The sequence below is a fragment of the Condylostylus longicornis genome, unplaced genomic scaffold (genome assembly GCF_029603195.1).
Source record: "Condylostylus longicornis isolate FDR11 unplaced genomic scaffold, ASM2960319v2 ptg000153l, whole genome shotgun sequence".
Lineage (NCBI taxonomy): Eukaryota > Metazoa > Arthropoda > Insecta > Diptera > Dolichopodidae > Condylostylus > Condylostylus longicornis.
In genome coordinates this window covers 2214745-2231212 of record NW_026578121.1, presented here as the reverse complement: position 1 = coordinate 2231212, position 16468 = coordinate 2214745, and the positions used below count along the sequence as shown (strand labels likewise).

Sequence of the window (16468 nt, the reverse complement as noted above, 5' to 3'; positions counted from 1 at the left end):
AATTTCTTTTTTTTTTTTTTAATAATTATTTTAGCACTGTCATGTTAATTTGTAATTTTAAATTATTTTAATTGAAAGTTTTTGAAACTTAAATTTTTTTTTAAAAATTATGTATAACAAAATACAAATATAAAATTTGCTATGTTGATGGTATTTTAAAAGTGTTCTTAAATGTGTGTAAGTTTAAATTGTATTTGAAAATTTTGACAAAATTTTTTGTCGCAATAATTAATTAGCATTTTTAGCGAAATTTTTACCATTATTTTCAATTTAAAATAATACAAATATACGTTTGCATACATATAACATATGTATGTATACGGACGAAAGTTCGAAATTTTATTTGCTTAAGTTCTTAAAATCAGTTGAATTATGAATGCGTTAGTAGTCTAAATTCTGTAACTTATATTAATATTTTGAAAGTATTCTAATTATTTAATAAAATATTGCTAATTAATAAAAAATATCAAAATTTCGTTATTAGTGAAAAATTATATTTTAGCAATAAAATTTAACAGGAGTTAACAAATAACACAAAAATATTACCGACTCAATTATATATTTTTTTAAATTTTAAAATAAACAAAATTCTGTTTATACTTTCTCATTAAACTTACTGCTAAATAAATGAGTTCAATTTTAATTTATAAATATTTATTTCAAATAATAATTAAATATACTAACATATACAATAAAAATTATATATTATAAACTGTTATATTATTTGTGCTATACATAAACAGTTTTAGCATAACACAAATTATTTAAATTTATAAAAAATAATATAAAAAATGTTTAATTAAAAAAAATGTCTAATATTAAAGCTTTTGGATTTTAATTATTTATTACTGTACTCGATCACTTATTTGTAATTCACACGTGACAAAAATTTTACAAAAAAAAAAAACAAACAATTTTTCGTTATTGTAAATTATACACAAGCCCCCCATTTTTCATTAAATTTCTTATCAAAAATCAAATAAAAATGTCTAGAATGTAAATTATTTCTAATATTGTTAAATATTTTATCTACCATAAAATTGTAATAAAATAACTAAAATTTTTCAATATAAAAAATACTTACATATTTAAAATTTACAACTTTCAATGAAGAAATAAAAAAATTATCATAAAAATTATTATTCTTAATTTTTTTATTAATCACAAATTTTATAATAGAAGGCTTTTCTAATGCACACAATAAACATAATAAATTTAATATTAAATAAAGAAATACATAGTATGATTGTCCTTCTACAATTAAATTTTATACTGTTATAACAGAAAAATGTATATAAATTACATTGTAAATAACAAAGGAATTAATAAAATATCCTATATAAAAATTTTATTATAGGATCTCTTGTGAATGCCATTTTAGCGACAATATAAAATAAATATAACTTTAACTAATGTAAATATAGTTTGTAATGATAAAAAAAAAAAACCTTGACATTTTAGCTTGTTCAAACAGCATACTAAATTGAATTTTGTATCTATTTTAACCTAACTCATACCATATTGTATAGGTTCTCATCCTAATTATATTGAATAAACAAAAGTTAATAAATAAATTGAAATCTATGTCTCGCCATAATGTAAACATTAGTAGAAAAGAAAATAATTAATAAATAACTATATATACATAGTATGAATTGTATGAAAATTTATATAAATATTCAACGATTTATTATACCTATATATATAGATATATGTATATATATCTGCAAAAATAATGTATAAATTACAATATATAATTTTCCATAATTAACTTATAATACCTATAAACAAAAAAAAAAATGAAGAAAACAAAATAACTATCACGATTTTTCTATATAAATATTTTAATGCAATAAATTGCATATACATACTCGTATATAATAGTTAGAGAACAAATTAAAAAATACCGTGACATCAAAATTGCAATAATACTGCATTTTTAAACAATTCAGCAATTACAATTCATAAGGTGAATCGTGTATTTAAAAAAAATATTAAGTAAGTATTAAAATTTTTTAAATAAATGTTTAATGGCCTTAAGAAAAAACTACACCAACTGAGTTTGCGGCTTGAGCTGCAAGTTACGCATATTTACAGTTTTTAATGACAAAACATCAACAGTGATATTTATCAAACAACATTTTTAATATTGTATGTATATAATGAAGTTAATAATGAAATTATGTAAATAATAAAATTTGAATTTCTTACTGATTTTCTACTGAATTTTTGTCAATGCCAAATTTTATAAATAAATAGCACAAATAGTTAGCAAACGTACAAATGTTTACTTACAGGTTAAAAATTTTATATAAAACCGAATTTATAAACAATATTTCCTGTCTTCTTTTTCCAATTTAAAGTACTCATACTTAATACTTTTTTCTTGGAATCAAATTTTAGTACATACCAAGGAATGATATTGCAAATTTTCAATATTTTATTATGAATCATAAATTTTATTTTCTATACATTTTCTAAAATTTTCTAATTAATTTCTTAATTCGATTTGATATAATGTAATCCCAGACGACCTAATTTTATATTAATAAATAAAATTAATAAATGAAATTTAATATTTAAATTTCATTTGTAATAATTTTATCAAATAAATACTTAGTATACTTAATTAATAATTAAAATAATTTCGGAAATACCCATTGTATTTCTAATCATAATTTATAATTAATCCACGCAGGAAGTTCAATAATTTTTATGTAAGAATACTTAATACTTCCAAATTTACCTACATATTAAATATATATATATACTCGTACATTCATACTTCTATTTAGCTTTTATTTCGATAAGTAGTAAAGCTCAGACACACCTTTTTCTTTTACATTAATTTAAGCCGAAATTCTACTCATTAAGTACATTAGAAATCATATGTGAAGAAGTATTATATACACTTATAATATTTTTTAATATTAATTATAAAATAAGCAAAATATAATCACTTTTAATAAAAATTTTTATTGTTTCTTAAGTATTATAGGAATAAGTAATAAATCAATTATTGATTATTCACTTAGAATCACGTTTTTATTTTCGTCTAATTTAATTAAGTTAAAAAAGTATTAAGAAATATTTATCATCTTCACGTATAGCTTATCAGAGTAATATAACAGAAAAAAAAAAAATCAACAGCAAAAAAAAAAATCAGTTCTACAAAATCATAAATGGAATATTTTCAAAATCATAATTAAACTACTTATAGGTACTTTAAAGTACTTTATTATCAATATATACAAAGCTGTATATGTAAGTATAAGTTTGCATATATGTATATGTATGTATATGTATATGTGAATATAGTAGTTTATCTGTATGTACTTATCTGTGCTGCCAATGATATAGCAAATATAATGGAATAACTTATATTAGCACTTCAAAGTACATAAATCAAAAAGCAAAAATTAATTAAACGGTACTTTATAATTAAATAAATTAATTATAAACGGTACTTTTTTAATCACTACTTTAACCAATCATAATCATATACAGTAAAGTAAGTAAATTAATATATAATAAAATGTAGGCGACTTTGGTTTTAGATAAATAAAATTTTAATTTTGATATTTGAACTGTGGTCTAAATTAAATGAATGAATAATAAACTCAACATAATATTCTTTTAAAAATAGCTTTGAAATTGTAAAAGTTTAATACTACATATACATACTTACATATACTACGTTACATAATATGTCTGTTATTAAATTGGGAAAACCATTTATTTTTTTTATTTTTTGATAAGACTTAATTATAATAAATTATTCATTTTTGATATAATTAGGGCATTTAATACATTTTACATTTATTTATTCAAGCAATCATATACTTAGTAAATTAATTATGCCTGAACAGCTTTACAATTTCTACAATATTACAAATTACTATAAAAATAATTATCAGTCTAAAGTTCTAAATATATATACTTATATGTATGTATATATTCAATTCCGAGAGAATAAAAATACAATTTTAAAAGATTTAAGTATAATAATTAAGAGAATTTTCAATAATTCAAACACACACTTACAAATTTGCAGAAACTGAATATCTTACTTTTGCAAATTTGTAACATATTCGAATAATTCTTCAATATACAAAATTTTTCTGTTATACTCTTTTTCCAATTTGTAATATTTTTACAGTATATAGTTATAAAAAAAGACTTTAATTATTTCTTTACGACTTTAAGCACAACTTTCATTACCTAGCACGTTATTGTGACAGATTTTGCAGTTTAAGTTAATCGAGCGTGCTCAATATTAAAAACTTAGTTAGAATTGAATTATTTATATCAGTACGTTCTCTGGTGCCTTTATATCAAGTAATAATACCTAATATACCTATTTTTACAAACTACTAAGTATAGGTAGTTATTTTTAAATATTAAACTAAATTACAAATATTGTAAGATTCATTCTATTAAATTATAAAATTTTTATGAATGGTAAAGTAACTATTTAGATAAATATAACATTATAATAACAAGTACATATATATTTTCTTCCCTTTATTAAAGTTATAAAATATACATACATCTGTACTTATGTTTGTATGTACTTTATGCACAAAAAAAAAAAAAAAAACGAAAATAGTTTTCATTTTCCTCTCATTCTTCTAGTGGCCTAGAAACATTTTATATTTATACTTATTCTCATTAATTATTTTTATTAATGTAATATTTTTATTTCTTTTCTTATACCTACTTATGAACCCTTATGCACAATTATATATGTATTGTAAATTCATACTACTCAATTAATTCTGTCTATTAGAAGTCGCTGACCGACAATTTACAATTTAAATATATTATTATTCTTGATTTTAGTTTTATATTAGGCATAACATACTTAAATGTATAATAACAAGTAAAAACGTTTCAGTCGGTATAAACCGATTGAATTATACCCTGCACCTTTCGTTATTGTGTAGCAATTACTCGAACCTGTGAGATCATTCTATAGAAACTTCACGGACATGTCTGACCTATGATTGGACATCCGACTGCCAAGTTTCATCAATCTGACCTTATAATTTTTAAAAATATTTAAAATTAGCTTTTGGAGTTGTATGGTAAGTACCTAAACCTGTCAAGCAATTCCATCAAAACTTCACAAATATATCTGATCTATAACCGGACAAACAACTGCCAAGTTTCATGAATCTGATTTTATTATTTTTCCAAATATTTAAAATTAGCTTTTAGACTTGTATGGGAGCTACTCGAACCTGTCAAGCAATCGCACCAAAACTTTAGAAATATGTCTGACCCATAATTGGACACACGACTGCCAAGTCTCATGAATTTGACTTTATTATTTTTCCAAATATTTAAAATAAGCTTTTGGGGTTGTATGGCAAGTACCCGAACCTGTCAAGCAATTCCACTAAAACTTCACAAATATATCTGATCTATAATCGTACACACAACTGCCAAGTTTCATGAATCTGACTTTATTACTTTTCCAAATATTTAAAATTAGCTTATGGAGTTGTATGGCAGGTACCCGAACCTGTCAAGCAATTCCTCCAAAACTTCGGAAATATATTTGACCTATAATTGGACACATGACTGCCAAGTTTCATGAATCTGACTTTATTATTTTGGCGAATATAAAAAATTTGCTGTTGGAGTTGTATGGCAGCCACCCGAACCGGTGCAGCTATCCCATTATAATTTTTAGAGCATGTGTAGAATATAATTGGACACATTTATACAAAATTTTATATTTATAGCTTTATTAGTTTTTGAAATATTTAAAATAAACTCTTGGAGTTGTATGGCAGCTACCCGAACCCGTTGTCCGATTTAATCCAATAACAATAGGGTTCGTCCTTGGCACAAAAGAAAAAACTTGTGAAAGTTTGGTGTCGATTGCATTATTCGTTTTTGAGTTATCGTGCGATCGGACGGACGGACGGACGGACGGACGGACGGACGGACGGACGGACGGACGGACGGACATGTCTAAATCGACTCAGAATTTTACGCTGAGCAAGAATATATATATATGTCCATACCGCAGATGACTCCTTCAAGTAGTTACAAACTCCATACCAAAGTTAATATACCCTTCACGAAGTGCAGGGTATAATAATATAAAGTATTAATTGTTCTATAAATATTTCACTATTATATTTTATTAAAGTACACTATAAGTATATATACTTATAAAATTGTACGCACTGTTTATCATAAATAAATTATATTAAATATATGCACATATGTTTATATCAAATAAATAATACTTATGTGTGTAACTTGTAGATAGGAACATAATATGTATTTGTAAGTTCATATTATATTATTCGTACTTCTTAATTATATTTCTGAATTCATAATTTTTTTTTATTATTTCATTCAAAATAATTTTTTGAATATAACATATAGGTACGTATATAATTTCTTACAAATACTCGTAATAATTATACATATGTGTAAATAAAAGATAATCAAAATGTCCCGCAGGTGGTTCTATAAAAAAAAAAACAACACAAAAAAAGAAAAGGAAATCAAATAAATAGTTCATTTATTCGATATTTTGTTATTCGTACCTACTTATGTCAATAATATTCAAATGACATGTATTTAAATATACATACATATATAAGTAAATATGTACATTAAATATTTATGACAAAACTTGCATATTCATCGGGTTACAGTATAGGAGTTAAGTAATTATCATTTACTTAAGAAAACAAATTTATTTCTAAATCATATGCTTTTATCAAAATATAAAAAATATTTTAGTGACAAAAAACTTATTCACATTAAAAATTAACAAAAATTTAAGATTTTTTTTTCTGAATTTTAGAAACATTGTAACTGAAATCATTACAGGCCGGAAATAAAATATGATTGTACTTAAGAACAAGTATAACAATATACATAATGTAACTGTGATAACAATTTATTTTATATTTTGTAGATTTGGGACGTACTTACCGTACTCTGAATTAATACAATTACATTAAAAGCAGTGTATACAAGAACGACTTAAGTATAGTACAAAATTTAATCTTTACTAATTAAATTACTGCAATCTACTTGAATTAAATAATAAAAATCTTTAACATAAATTAATAAATATATATAAATATATAATGAATGAAATATGAAACCCTATTTTTCTTTCTTTTCTGGATTTTTTTTTAATATTACTAGAAGTTTATTAAATATTTTTATAATAAATAATATTCATTATTAAATTGAATAAAATTCTGTTTTTTTATAATTTTAATAAGATAAAAATTAATTAATAATTAACTCAATTTACTTACAATAAAATAAATGACTAATAAGGAAATACATGAATAAATTCTTTAAGAACCTTTCTTAATTAAATTATGTTCATAATATGCACAGGTTATCAATTTTGTCAATATTTTATTCTAATTATTCACAATTCTTGTATAATTTATTGTCAATGTATAACAATTGAGAAATTTTATTATATGAAATATTTATGTAAATTCTAAAATTCAAACTATAAAAACCTTCCATTTAACTTTTTAATTAACAATATTTTATTTATTTTTTACATTAAGTAGTTATTTGTAGGATTTTTATTTATTTAATGCAGTGAAAGAACTTCTATCGTTAGTGTTATTCTAAGATTTCTTTTATATTTTAATTTGTAATTTTTTTTAATATACATAAATACATAATTTGCACAAATTACATATAAGTAACAGAAAATAGGTACATATATATACTTAATAATTTCAATATTCTAGTTATAAAATGGAAATACGAAATAATAAATCTAAAGAAATATTTTACTAATAGGAAATCTCACAAGGAATTTTTTTAAAATATTCTAATTAATATTACAGAAAATGTATCACAAAAATATATTTTGGCAATTTATGTTTATAAACATTTTGTTTGATTTTGTTTTTTTTAGATTTTTTTTTATTTTTGTTACATTGTTATTTTATTTTTAAAATATGCGTACTTTTTCTCTTCTTTTTCTTTTTTGTGTTCTTTTTTTGGTTTTCTAAGAAATCGAGCACGTTTTTCAAATTCTAATATAAATATTAGATTCTATACATATGTACGTACATACATAAATATATACAAAAATGTACATTATAACATTTAAATATAAATTGTATAGTATTAAATATTTTATATTATATAAATTTTAAGATGCAATTAAATTGAGCAAAAATATTTCTGAATTATACTTATATTTTGTATGTATGAATGTGTGTACACCGAAAGGATAAGGTAAAATAATCGCATACATACATAAATACATAATATATCATATCATATTATACATGTATATATACATATATATGTATATATTTTTATATTGAATTAGAGTACGTATTTTTAATGAAATATATTTATAATTGTATAAAAGTATATAAAATTTTGGTAATAAAAAAAATTAAATATAAAAACATTCACACTTCATACTTATTTATTAATAAAAACTAAATGTAGCATATAGAATTTTTTTTTTTATTTAGCATAAACCAACCTTTTTATTTATTTATAGCAAATAAGAATTTTTTCCAAAAAAAAAAAAAATGTAAGAATACTAGGGAAAAATTCACTATTTTTAAGTTAAATTATTTTTCTAATTTAATTTTTACTTTTATTTCTTTAAACTAAAATTAATATCACAAATACAAGAAATAATAAAGAATTATTTAAAAAAAAAAAAACTGAATTGTTCTATTTTCAAAATGAAAAAATATTTAAAATATTAAATGTCCCTTTTAATTAATTCTCCTTTTGTTTTTCTTTTTAATTTTAAATTTATAAAATAAAAAAATCACAAAAAAAAAGTCTCCTCCGCTTTTATTTTATTTTATTTGCTTAAATGTTGCCACCACAAAAGTTAAACACCAACTGAATAAAAAATTAAAATAAGCGGCGCTATATTAAATGATGACGAATATTGATAATGCGAGTGCCACTGCCAGCAACTTAAATATTTTTCTTCTCGCTTGATATGTTTTTTTTTTTTTTTTTTATTCTTGTTCTCTCTTTATTATTACTTTTGCTGTTATTTCTGTTATTGTTTTGTTACTATATTAATTTTATCATCATTCCTTTTCAACGTTACTGTTGAATATATTATTTTGTATATTTTATATGAGATATAGATGTGTCTAAACATTTACTTTTGTTGTTAAAATTATTTTTGTTTTGTATTTTTTTTTTTTGAATTGATTGTTGTTTGTCAACATGATTTTTTACTCTTACATATATTGAAAACGAAAAAAGAAAAATTAAAGTAATAAATAAATAAATTAAAAATTTATTTTGTTAATTACATACATATACACATATGTAGCCGGAATATTCTACATAGATATGTATGTAAATGGATATAATTATGTATTCATAAAATAAAATGTATCGTACATATAAATTAGAGTCATGAGTTTATTATACACATTTTCTGCTACATGATATAAATTTAGAAAAGTTCATATGAACTTAAGTAGTTTTTTGTTTCATTTTGTTTTTTTTTTTTAGTTTTCATAAATTATTTAATTTTTAAAATTTTTTTTTTATTCATATTACGCTTTAATTTGTAGTTTAATTTTTTTTTTTGGTTTTTTTGTGAATTTTCTTGAAAAATGTTTAGAGCATTTTGTGATTATTCATTATGAAAATTATTTTAATATTATTTTTTATGTTATTTTTAAATTTTAAAAATAAAAATTAAATATAAAAATTTAATTCGTCATTATTTTATTCAATAGTGATGCGATTTTTGTATTCTTACATTCTCTTCTATTCATGTATAAACAATAATATCGCTTGCAATATTTTTATGTCATGATATAATATTTACAGCGGATAATTTTATTAATCGACTCAATTTTGCACTTGTATAACAAAATTAAAATTAAGTTGTGTGTAAATTTTGAAGAGGATCTGCTAAAAATAAATTGTGCATCATAAATTTTTCAACGAAATACACATAAGTATGTATGTATGTAGTTGTATGTAATACAAGAAAATAATATGATATCATAATTATTTCAAATATGATCGAACTCAAACTGTAAATACTGCTGTGAATGCTTATGGAAACTAAATGCTTGAAGTATTTATTCCCTGAATGCAATTAATTTGTTTGTGTTTCATTGAATGATGAAAATTTTTTTTGCATATTTCAAAGCAATTGTTTTTTTTTTTTTGGTAAATTTAAGATAAGCTTCCTCTTTTCACTTTGTCTGCGTTATTTTTCGAACAAGTGATTATCTGTATGTACATATATGGATGTACATAATTATTTGCTATACAAGCTGCTGTTATCATATTCTTTTGCACTGTTTTGATATTGCTTTGAAAATATTTGAAACTAAGGGTCAATAATTATTATTGTTATATTTAAATATTGTGATTTTGATATGAAATCTTTATAAATTTCGGTTTCTCGGTTAAAAATCACATACAATAATTCTTTGAAAATAAAAGAAAAAAATAGGAAATAATTAAATAATATTGTAGATTAATAAAAATAATTACATAAAAATAATTAAATAAAATATTATTTTTTTCTGAAAATAAATTAAAAAAAAAAACTGACAGGTCGTATCAATTTATATGTATGTAAATATTGTGACAGTTTCCTTTTAATCTTTCATAAAATATACAATATACGCGATTCTTATTTAATATATGTACATACATACATATGTAAATACTCGTATAAGTAATTAATGTATGATTACAGAAAAATATAAAATACAGTTTTTATTGACATTGTGTACAACAACTCATCACTTACATATTGCATTGTTTCGTATAACAAAATTATTGACATTTTTTTGATAAGCATAGCAAAATCTTATTAAGCGTTCGTAAAAAGTTAATGTTCTAGTACTTTCTGCCACCTTGCTAGTAATTATTACGTTTGAAAAATTAATAAACGTAAATATTTGTTAAAATATTTTTAATATGTCAAATAAAATGCAAAACCGGTTGTAAAATAAAGACACATTAAAAAATTTAACTGTTTCAGAATATTCGAAAATTCTTTTCTTGCTAAAGTATTTCATACAAAAGGAAATAACGTCCCCCAATTGCTTGCTAAATTTTCATAGATTTTGTAATATAAGGATCAGAACTGTTGCCTATAATGTTGTTCGGAGGACTTCACTCATTCTTGAAACCAACATATTATTAATTTTACATAAATCTGATTAAAATTTTTTCAAACACATCTGCCACCCCACTATACAAATTTTCTACATACAAGTTTACATTATATTGAAATTGTATTGCTCTTTCACATTTTTGTTATATTTATTTAGATAACACAAAATTTTTATGAAATTTGAGGGGTGTGTCAGAAAACATACTTTACATACGCACATTTCACTTTCTTTTAAAATAGAAATAAAATTATTTATAAAATTTTCTATCCTTATCAGTTTTAAAAGTAAAAAAATTATTCAAAATTATGTAGTACAAGTACAGATGATATTACAAAATTTTTTGTGTCAAAATATTTTACACTTAATATTTTGTTATACATACATACATTTCTACGTAATATTTGAATTCATTAAGTTTGTATGTATGTATTTAAATATTTATGTTTGTAATTTATATTTTGAATTAAAAATTGAGTTAATATTAAATTACAGGATTTGTAAAGAGTCAAAGTAATTTTATTTGTTTATGTTTCAGAATACAATTAATTAAAAATTTGAAATTTAAACAAAATCGAAAATTTTGTAAATTAGTATATTAATTAGGATCTGAGCTCAAATTGCACCAATTATGGAAAATTTAATTTTTGTTTACTGTGTCACTTAGGGACACCATTTTTCTTTTGAAAGACCAAACTGACTGACATTCATAATTCGAAACAAAAATGAAATTCTCATTTGTTATGAAAATGTGAAAAACTGAATTGGTCACATTAATTTTATTATAAAATTTATGCTACGCACTAAGTTCAATAACAGCGATTTACTTTAACAAGTATTCAATAGAAAAAAACAAATGAGAGTTTAAGGGTGAGAGAAAATGTGTGCGTTGTACAGCCATGACTTATTTTCAAATTTTTTTTTTTTTGTTTTGTTTTGAACTTTATTACAAAATTTTTATTACGTTCATGACCTTCAATAAAAGGATGTTGATGTTTTGATTTTTGTTACTTAATCTATTAATTAAATCAAGAATTTTTGATATTTTATATATTTTTTTTCATATAAGATAGACTCTTTAAAAGAAATATTTTTAATGATAACGAAATGAGATATTTTATTTGAATTTGATATAGAAGGTTAATTTTCTTTAAATTTTAGGGTAAATATCAGCGACAACTATGTATGTTTACATCATTATTTAATTTACAATCATAAAAAAGGAACTTTATTACAATAATTAATGGTACACACATCCATACATAAGTATGTAGACACATAATATGTATTTTGTTTGACATATGAACGAAGTGACGGGGGAGAAAAATGATTTTTGTAATTTTAAGGAAATTTTATAGTTTGTGTAATTATTTGTAAAAAAAACACCACTTTAATTAAATTTCAACTTGGTTGTGACGCATTAACCATAGTAATAACATATGTAATTCTTTAAATTAATAGCATTGTATGTTTGTATAATTTATAAAGAAATAAACTAAATTAAATTTGATTATATACACGTTAGGTATGTTTGCACGTTAAAAATAAAGAATATGGTATGAATTTGTATGTACATACATGTATAACTTGTGTTGAAAACCGTTCCCCAAATGAATTCTTCCATATACAAGTGCATATTATGTACATACATATAAGTGCATTATAATAATTATAATTAAGATAATCTGTAGCAATTACACAAAAATGTCTAAGTTGACATGCTAAGCACGTCAACTTAGTACAAAATCGGGATATTCAAATTGGGTACTCTTTGTTCTAATTTAAAGCAACGTTTACAAATCAAACAAAATTGTATGACAAAAATAGAATCTTTTTCAAGTTTCTAATCAATTTTTGGATTACTGAAACAATTAAAAAAAAATGGTTATTACTAAAATTTTCGATTTATTGTCAATTATTTGTATAATTTAGTTGTCCAATTTCGCTTGATTTGTAAACACAACCTGTAATCTATAATGCAATTTTGTTCAAGGCAGGTTATTCTATAAGAAAAATAAAATTAAAGTAAAAGAACTGCTCACTCAGCTATTGTATATTGTAAGTGAACCAAATTTACAATTATTACCATAATATACATAATACAAACATATATATATACATATGAATAATTGGAAAAATATATGTAAATTTGCATTACGAGTATTCTATTTTATTTTTATTAATTCTTAAAATTTATTTACCAATAACATGTCATTTACATTTATTTATGTATGTCTAAAATTAAAATATTATGTATGTATGTATGTATGTATGTATTTCAAAAAAAAAAATATTAAAAAATAAAAAAAAATACATAATATGTATATGTATGTATGTAAATATGAGTACTCGTAAATATACACACGCAAACATACTTATTATGTATGCGTTTACGAATTCAACAATATTTTAATTTATTATATCGGCCACACACTGAGTAATTTATGCGGATAATATAAATAAAATTAATGACATAAAGTGGAACTATTCAAATTATATTAATAAGTGCCTACACTAAATATTTTTATGTCATGAAATAAAATATTTTGAGCATATTCTTATATGTAAAGAATGAAATTTTCATTTATTAAAAAAAAATAATTTGCACTGTTTGTCAATGTTATAAAAAATATTTTATAAGAATTTTATACTCACAAAATTTAGAATTTTTTTTATTAAATACTTAAATGTTATAAAATATAAAAAAATAGAAAAATTATTAAAGTATGTAAAACAGTCTAGAAACTAAATTTATATGTACATACATACATTTATTTATTTTGAAATTTACTATAGTTTTAGTTACACTAGTACTTTCCAGATTTTAGGTTAGCTTTCCGAAACAATTTAAATGTACATATGTACATAAATAAGTTGTACATAATTTTGAGTTGATGATGAAAAAGATTCTTTAACCATATCAAGTGCATATGTACATACATACGTACATACATACATTTCAATATTAACTTATTCTTTTCTTAGAATTTTTATTGTTACATAATATTATAAAGAGTGACTCAATATAAATTATAAATTAGTTGAAGATTTTGTTACCATTTACGTACCAAATATTTATGTACACAATATATATATGTATGTACATACATAAATACATATTATTAATTCTGAAATAGAAATAATCCTGAATTTTTAATTAAATACATTTATATATGGCTGTCTCTATGTATTCATTGAATTTATGACCATAAGATAAAAGAATTACCAAGAATTACCAAGAATTACGAAAGTAAAAGAAAATTTGAAAATGCAATATAAATGCAAAATTCTTTATAATTTGTAATCAGTAAAATTTTTATTAACTGCCTATAGTGAAAAAAATAATATCAATTTTATATTTATGCAAAAAAGAAAAAAAAAAAACTATAAATAAAAAAAATTAATGTCGTCGCCTAAAATATTTTTAATATAAAGTGGAAAATGAAAACAAAACAATTATCATAAATATTAATTATACCATGTATATTATATGTACATAAGATACCAATAAGACAAACATAAGTTAATAATGATTTTGACGCTTCCATTATCGGGAATTTACCAACATCGCAAATGTATGATCACCATAATTATATACAAAACTAAATGATCTAAATAAGCATACATACATATGTATTTGAAAATACATAATATAAGTATGTACATATGTATATGAGTGCATTCATAAATTAAGCATGCGTTTATTAACAATGTTGATAATATCGCAATTGTATTATGGTACATACATACATATACATACATACGTATCAACCACAATCACTCGTAATATCGCATTGAAATAACATAATTGCGTAGGTACATACATAATGTATGTATATTATGCTCATATTGTATATTATGTATAGATAAATATGTTTGCATGTGTGTATGTCATATACAATCTTTAACAATTTATTATAGCTATATTGAAAAATCATACGAATATTTGAATAAGAAAATATTATTTAATTTTTTTTTTTGTTTTTAATATTTGATTTTGTATTTGAAAGAATGAAATGAAAAATGCCAAGCCCCTTTAAAAACGAAGGTATGTACGTCATTTAGTGTTGTTTTTTCTTCTTTTATTTTTTTTTTTGGTTTTTTATTCTGTTTTGTCCTATTTTTGTCTTTCTTTATTATTTTTCGTTTATTTTTAATTGATGTGATGTGAAAAATGATTAAAAAAACGAAAGAAACAAAAGTAATAAGCAGGCACCAACATTTTTTGTACATTAAAAAACGATCATGACTAAATTTTGTACATTTTCCATTATACCACACATCTGTACATATGAATGTATGTAAATATTCTGTGGTTACAAGTAAAAAATGCGTAAGTACAAGTATACTTCAATTAATTAACCATTGAATTTCTTTGTCGAATAATATATAAGTATTCTGGAAAAATTTATTTTTTTTTATTAATGAAATTAAGTTCTGGAGGCATATATAACAGTATTAAATATGTAACACTTTTGTTTTCAAAAACATGACATGTCTTAATTTTGACATTAATTTATTCGAAATAAAATGATTTTTTAACTTTTTGTTAGACCACAGATTGTGTATGCACATTTTCAGTCTTTTGAGAGCCATGTCCATATTTTTAAATTTTAATAAGTATGTATGTATATATGTAAGTATTTATATTATGTATATTTATTAGTTCATGTGAACATATTGTGTACCTGTATGTATGTATGTATGTACATAATATGAGCATTCTTATATTAACATTTTGATATGAAATAAGTACATCGTCGGTATTATGGAGGAGTCACGAAACTACTTTTTTGAGAGTTTTGAGTTACTTATATATACAGAAAAACTTAAAATTTTCTAAACTATCTTTATAAAAATAACCCACGTAACCCTAACGTTAGTATTTTCTGAAAAATAACGTTGTAAATTTTACATGTACCTCGAAGATTGGCATTAGTGTGTGTGTTTTCCAATACGGTATGTATATAATGTGTTTTATGAATTCTGTACATATGAATTTTTTTTCTGTGTGACGTACGTACATACACTTATTACATCTAAAATATTTCAATTTTTTTTTTTGTATTCTCTCATTTTTTTAAGTTTTTTCGTAAACTAAAATTTTAGTTCTTTTAAAATTTATATATGTACATATGTATGTATATAATTTGAGCTATACGTACATACCTACTATTTACATATCACGTATAATTAATAAATATCGTGACATAATTTAATAGCTTGAAAGAGAGAAAAAAGAATATTGAGAATTATTATTTTCTCAAGTGCAGTAGCCTTTGACGGCTTTTTTTTGCATTCATATGTGAGAGTGTCGATGA

At 21.8% G+C, this 16468-nt stretch overlaps 1 protein-coding gene across 1 annotated transcript in view; it reads right to left on the bottom strand.

Moving 5' to 3' along the window:
• Positions 1-8866, bottom strand: part of LOC129615883 (sialin) — a 38534-nt gene extending 29668 nt beyond the window's left edge. Inside the window, exon 1 of the mRNA XM_055531292.1 lies at positions 8510-8866. The gene's annotated coding sequence lies outside the window, so the exon portion shown is untranslated. The remainder of the gene's footprint in view (positions 1-8509) is intronic.
• Between the last annotated feature and the right edge of the window lie 7602 nt (positions 8867-16468).